Below are 6,600 nucleotides of genomic sequence, written 5' to 3'. Positions count from 1 at the left end.
TTCCCCCTATTTTTGATAACAAGCCAGGGACAACTCACATCTGGGAGCTGCAACCCTCAGCTGTCAGTGTTAGCAATGCTAATTATCAAGAATAGAGGGGTCCCCACACTGTTTTTTTAATTATTTAAAATAATTAAAAAAAAATGTTGTGGGGTTCCCCCCATTTTTGACAACCAGCCTTGCTAAAGCTCACAGCTGGGGGCTGGTATTCTCAGGCTGGTAAGGGGCTATGGACATGGCCCCCCAACGTAAAAACAGCAGCCCCCAGCCACCCAGAAAAGGCACATCTATTAGATGCGCCTATTCTGGTGCTTTGCCCAGCTCTTCCCACATGACATGTAGTGAGAGAATTTCACTGCGGTGAATTTCAACTGCAGTGAACTCGCCTCTGCATCGTGCGACTTTCTCATTGTGCTAGCGGGGATATCACTGAGACTGCACTCGCAGCATTTCATTCACCAGTGGTTCTCAGCCTGAGCGGTCGCATCTTGGCACCGTCCAGGTTGAAAACTATTTCTCCCCCAGACATGGATTACGGCATGGGACAGAATGATGGAGAGGTGAGGGATATGGTTGTTTTTTATTTTTGTTTTATTACAGGAGAACGAGGGCTTCTGTGGAATTAGGCAAGGTCGTAAGTATGGTTTAAAGTGAACCTGTCACCAGGTTTTGCCGATAAGAGATACGACCATCACCTTTCAGGGCTGATATACAGCATTATATAAAGCTGTATATCTGCACCCAACCCGATCTGCAAGAGTAGAAAAATAAGTTTTATTATAATCACCTGTGGGGCGGTCCGGTCGATGGGCGTCGCTGGTCTTGGTCCGCTGCCTCCCATCTTTTTACAATCCTCGTCCTCCTGCTTGCTTCGTGTGGATGATGCGTCCCTTTGTCATCCACATAGTCTCAGCATAGCGCTACTGCGCAGGCGTACTTCTCTGCCCTGTCAAGAGCAGAGCAAAGTACTGCAATGCGCATGTGCCGGGCACTTTGACCTTTCCCAACACCTGTGCACTACAGTACTTTGTTCTGCCTTCAACAGGGCAGAGAAGTATGCCTTTGCAGGAGTGCGGTGCTGAGGAGATGCGTCATCCGCACAAAGCAAGCAGGAGGGCGGCATCGCAAGAAGCTTGGAGATGGCGGACTATGAAAAGCAACACCCATCGGACTGGATTGCCCCGCAGGTGAGTATAATAAAAGTTGTTTTTCGTCTCTTGCAGGTCGGGTTGGGGGCTTATATACAGCATCATAGAATACTGTATATCAGCCCTAAAAGGTGATGGCCATATCTCTTATTATAATCACCTGTGGGGCGGTCCGGTCGATGGGCGTCGCTGGTCTTGGTCCGCTGCCTCCCATCTTTTTACAATCCTCGTCCTCCTGCTTGCTTCGTGTGGATGATGCGTCCCTTTGTCATCCACATAGTTTCAGCATAGCGCTACTGCGCAGGCGTACTTCTCTGCCCTGTCAAGAGCAGAGCAAAGTACTGCAATGCGCATGTGCCGGGCACTTTGACCTTTCCCAACACCTGTGCACTACAGTACTTTGTTCTGCCTTCAACAGGGCAGAGAAGTATGCCTTTGCAGGAGTGCGGTGCTGAGGAGATGCGTCATCCGCACAAAGCAAGCAGGAGGGCGGCATCGCAAGAAGCTTGGAGATGGCGGACTATGAAAAGCAACACCCATCGGACTGGATTGCCCCGCAGGTGAGTATAATAAAAGTTGTTTTTCGCCTCTTGCAGGTCGGGTTGGGGGCTTATATACAGCATCATAGAATACTGTATATCAGCCCTAAAAGGTGATGGCCATATCTCTTATCGCTCAAACCTGGTGACAGGTTCCCTTTAATTAAGATTATTAAAGGAGTCTGTGTCATTCTTTTAATTAATGGACTTTATTCTTGGTGTGTCTGTTTTTATACAATGAAACTATGGGGTTAGTAATAGGGGCATCTTATTGACGCCTCTCCATTACTAACCTCGGGCTTGATGTCACCACTCTCATACCACACTCAGATGTCATCCGAGTGTGGAACAATTTATTTGATGGACTCATTGACTTGCATAGCTGGGTGCGATCCAAAGATTTGGATGCAAATCGGGTAAGCAGCAATTTTTTCCTTGGACATATTTGGAAAAAATAGGACAAGTATACGACCCTATAGACTAACATTGGTCCGAGTGCAATCCAACGTTTTGTGAGATCACACTTGGACCGAAAATACGGTTGTCTGCATAATCCTTATGTATGACATTACTTATACATGGCACTGTGGGTTACTGTTGAGCAACAAATTTCAAAAATCGCTTTCATATTTATGTTTTCTATTAAATGCATTGTGAACCAGAATTAGCTGTATGCAGTATATATGGCAGTGTTTCAGCTTTACATCAACCTAATGGTAAATGTACAAATATTCATATGTAAAACGGATATACAGTTATGATTACATTTACAATAAATGTGTTATGTAATATACATGGTAAATATGATGTCTGAACAGCTTATATATATATATACTAGATGGTAGCCCGATTCTAACGCATCGGGTATTCTAGAATATGTATGTAATTGCACAGCCTATTGCACAGCCCACGTAGTATATCGCCCAGCCCACATAGTATATCGCCCAGCCCACGCAGTATATCGCCCAGCCCACATAGTATATCGCCCAACCCACGTAGTATATCGCACAGCCCACGTAGTATATCGCACAGCCCACGTAGTATATCGCACAGCCCTTGTAGTATATCGCACAGCCCATGTAGTATATCGCACAGCCCATGTAGTATATTGCACAGCCTTGGGCACACACTGTACCTATAGATGCCCATCACTGGGCACATGCCATCTAACGTGTGACCGTCCAGGTCCTGCAGCATATATACAGGTGGGTGTCCTCACCCCACGCCTTCTTACGTCTCCTCACAGTCCCGCAATTTAATAATAATGGAGACAACTTTACAGAACAGTTCTTCCACCATGGTGCCGCAGTCCCCTCCTACACGTACATGTCCCGCCGGCTCCCGGGCTTGGGTCTCGCACAGACCGGCACCTGTCAGCAGCAGCAGTCAGGCCATACAGCGCTGGCAGCACTGGGCACCATGCTCGCCATGGGGACTGAGGCGCCTCACCTTGGCCACTCTACTCCTCCTCCCACGTTACCTTCCCAGGCTCACAGCCTTGGCTCCCGTGGGGATTCACGCCACCTTCCCGCCGCCCTCTTGTTTTTCCTTGTCTCCCTCTCGCGAGATGATGACGTAGCGGTCTTGTGAGACCGCTACGTCGTCATCTCGCAAGATCGCAGCATGGACCGGTTACCGGAGCGTCGCGAGCGGGAAAAGTCTGTTGTGGATCCAAGGGGCCGACGGACGATGAGTATATAACGATTTTTTATTTTTTAAATTATTTTTAACATTAGATATTTTTACTATTGATGCCGCATAGGCGGCATCAATAGTAAAAGTTGGTCACACAGGGTTAATAGCAGCGTTAACCGAGTGCGTTACACCACGGCATAGCGCGGTCGGCTAACGCTGCCATTGACCCTGTGTGAGTGCTGACTGGAGGGGAGTATGGAGCGGGCACTGACTGCGGGGAGGAAGGAGCGGCCATGTTGCCGCAGGACTCTGCCCGTCGCTGATTGGTCGTGGCTGTTTTGCCACGACCAATCAGCGACTTGGATTTCCATGACAGACTGAGGTCGCGACCAATGAATATCCATGACAGACAGAAAGACAGGAAGAAAGACAGACAGACGGAAGTGACCCTTAGACAATTATATAGTAGATATATATATATATATATATATACACTGTAAATATATATATATATTAGAGCTGCCATATAACAGTACGTGGCATGTTAGCATTGTGCCAGTAGAAATATTACCATGGTCACACAGGATCACGCTATAATATGGCTCGGTGCACAAACCATATTTTTAAGGTCAAGGATCAGATGACCCCTGGGAGCGGATGGAAGCCTTTCCCAAAGCCGGCTTAGGCTACGTTCCCACAATGAGTATTTGGTGAGTTTTTGATATTACAGATTTTTTTCAGCATTTTTGCACCAATTAGCTAAATTAGGTTACTTGCACTTATTAGTGCGTTTTTTTTACATGCGTTTTTATTACTGCTTTTGTCTCTTTTTGGTTTTTTATGTTGTAAATAAAGCTGCTTTGTTTTTCATACTCCCTGGCATTTGACAGATTTATTGAAACAGTCATGTGCTGTTTACATGAGTTTTTAGTGATTCCTGTGCGTTTCTTACCTGTAGATTTTCTGCATCTAATGCAAGTCTATAGAGAAAATACACAAATAAATCTGAACACATCCACAAGAGAAAATTACATGTCACCGATTTCAAACTCTCACCGCAGGTCAGGTTACGCTCCTTAAAAATGAAGTACAGTGTTCTGTGATTTCCATAAGTCTCATCCACTTTTCTGTAACTATGGGATGTTGCATTTTTTGCTCAGCGAAAATACGAAGCATCAAAGAGTCACTAAAATCCCATTGTGTGAACTTAATCTTTAAGGAAATATTTTCCTGATCTGACTGTAGGAAATCCAATTCTGTCCTGGACACTAAATAGCCATCTCCTGCCGTCGCTCCATATTACAGCCCAGTGCAACCAAGGGTTCCATGTATGTTCTTCTTATGTATCTTGATAGTAAAATGTTGATTTCATTTATATCTCTCAGAGGAGGCATTGTTAATGAATATTAGCAGTGCAGAAGATGCTGCAAACATGTTGCTTTCATGCTGGGGTGGCTAGATGTCCATTTAACTGCCCAGGTCTTTACATTCTCTTAAAATGGCATATTTAACTGGTTATTGTGGTTTTGTTTTTTTGTAAGTGTACCTAGAATTTGTAATTCTTTTTTATATTTATTACTTTAACTGGCTGCCAATCAGTGGCTACACCAAGTCTTGAAACCCTCAAGATCTTTCAAAACTCTGATCTGATGCGCTCATTTGTGCAAGCAGCAGCACTCGGCACTTCCATGATTCCGCGCATAAAGCGGTGTATGGGCTCAATATAAAGCGAGTGCGACAATGTAAGAGCCGAGTCCTGCTGCCTGCAGAAAAGAGCGCATCACAACAGAGTTTTTAGCAATCAATGGAAAAAAAAAATTGATTTCCTGCTATCCGATTTTAGTAAATATGGTACTTGTATTTCCAGTGATGGAATACTTGAGCTTCTTTTCTTAAAACCCAGCAATGCTCCTTTCCTCTGTTACTACCCTGGAAATGTAGGAATAAATTGACAACAGTGTGTTCCTATTCCCTTGGTTCTGAGGCATGTCTTTACCGACTGACATTTAGAAATGACCCAGGGGTGGATATACCATTGGTGCAACCTATACAACCGCACAGGGACCCAAGATGTAGGGGGCCCACTAAGTCCTCCAAAGCACCAAGCAGCTTCTGTCACACACAATTTATTGGTCTGCTCCATACTGTTCTTGCATAGGGTCCCTATTCTGTGTCCGCCCCCACAGTCACCTATAGCAGTGTCACATTGTGTAGTCACATACCCAGTCGATAACGTAAAAGATAATACCCAAATGTCAAGTGGGCATTACGGAATGACACAACACAGAGTTCTAGGTGCAGATACTACAGAAATCTTATTTTATGTGTGCAAAAACAGGTCCTTTTATAATATTAGCATATTATAATTATAATGTTAAAAGCCCTGATACGTGCCACAGACCTGATACGTGCCATATACCTTATACGTGCCACATACCTGACACGTGCCACATCCCTTACATGTGCCACATCCCTTACATGTGCCAAATCCCTTACACGTGCCACATGCCTTACACGTGCCACATACCTGACATGTGCCACATACCGTACCTGACACGTGCCACATACCTGACACGTGCCACTTACCTGACACGTGCCACATACCTGACACGTGCCACTTACCTGACACGTGTCACATACCTGACATGTGTCACATACCTGACACGTGCCATATACCTTATATGTGCCACATACCTGATACGTGCCACATGCCTGACACGTGCCACATCCCTTACACGTGCCATATACCTTATATGTGCCACATACCTGATACATGCCACATGCCTGACACGTGCCACATCCCTTACACATGCCACATCGCTTACACATGCCACATCGCTTACACATGCCACATCCCTTACACGTGTCATACCTGACACGTGCCACATACCTGACACGTGCCACTTACCTGACTCATGTCACATACCTGACACGTGCCACATACCCGACACGTGCCACATACCTGACACCTGCCACATACTTGATACGTGCAGCACACCTAACACGTGCCACACACCTGACATGTGCCACATACCTGACACATGCCACATACCTGACACGTGCCACATACCTGACACGTGCCACATACCTGACACGTGCCACAAACCTGATACGTGCCACAAACCTGATACGTGCCACAAACCTGATACGTGCCACACACCTGATACGTGCCACACACCTGATACGTGCCAAATTCCTGGCATAAATGCTACTGTACTTCTGAATCTGGTATAGTTTTTCTTTTATTCCTGTGCCTCTCCATTTCTGAGATAGGTCCT

At 45.7% G+C, this 6,600-nt stretch overlaps 1 protein-coding gene across 1 annotated transcript in view; it reads right to left on the bottom strand.

The window, feature by feature from the left end:
* The window catches only part of KCNB2 (potassium voltage-gated channel subfamily B member 2), a 372,379-nt gene that overhangs the window by 150,340 nt on the left and 215,439 nt on the right, over positions 1 to 6,600 (bottom strand). The gene's annotated exons all lie outside the window — the stretch shown is intronic.

This window comes from Ranitomeya variabilis, chromosome 6 (genome assembly GCF_051348905.1).
Source record: "Ranitomeya variabilis isolate aRanVar5 chromosome 6, aRanVar5.hap1, whole genome shotgun sequence".
In the NCBI taxonomy this organism is placed as follows: domain Eukaryota; kingdom Metazoa; phylum Chordata; class Amphibia; order Anura; family Dendrobatidae; genus Ranitomeya; species Ranitomeya variabilis.
The sequence above is the reverse complement of the archived record's forward strand: the minus strand, read 5'-3'. Positions and strand labels throughout refer to the sequence as shown.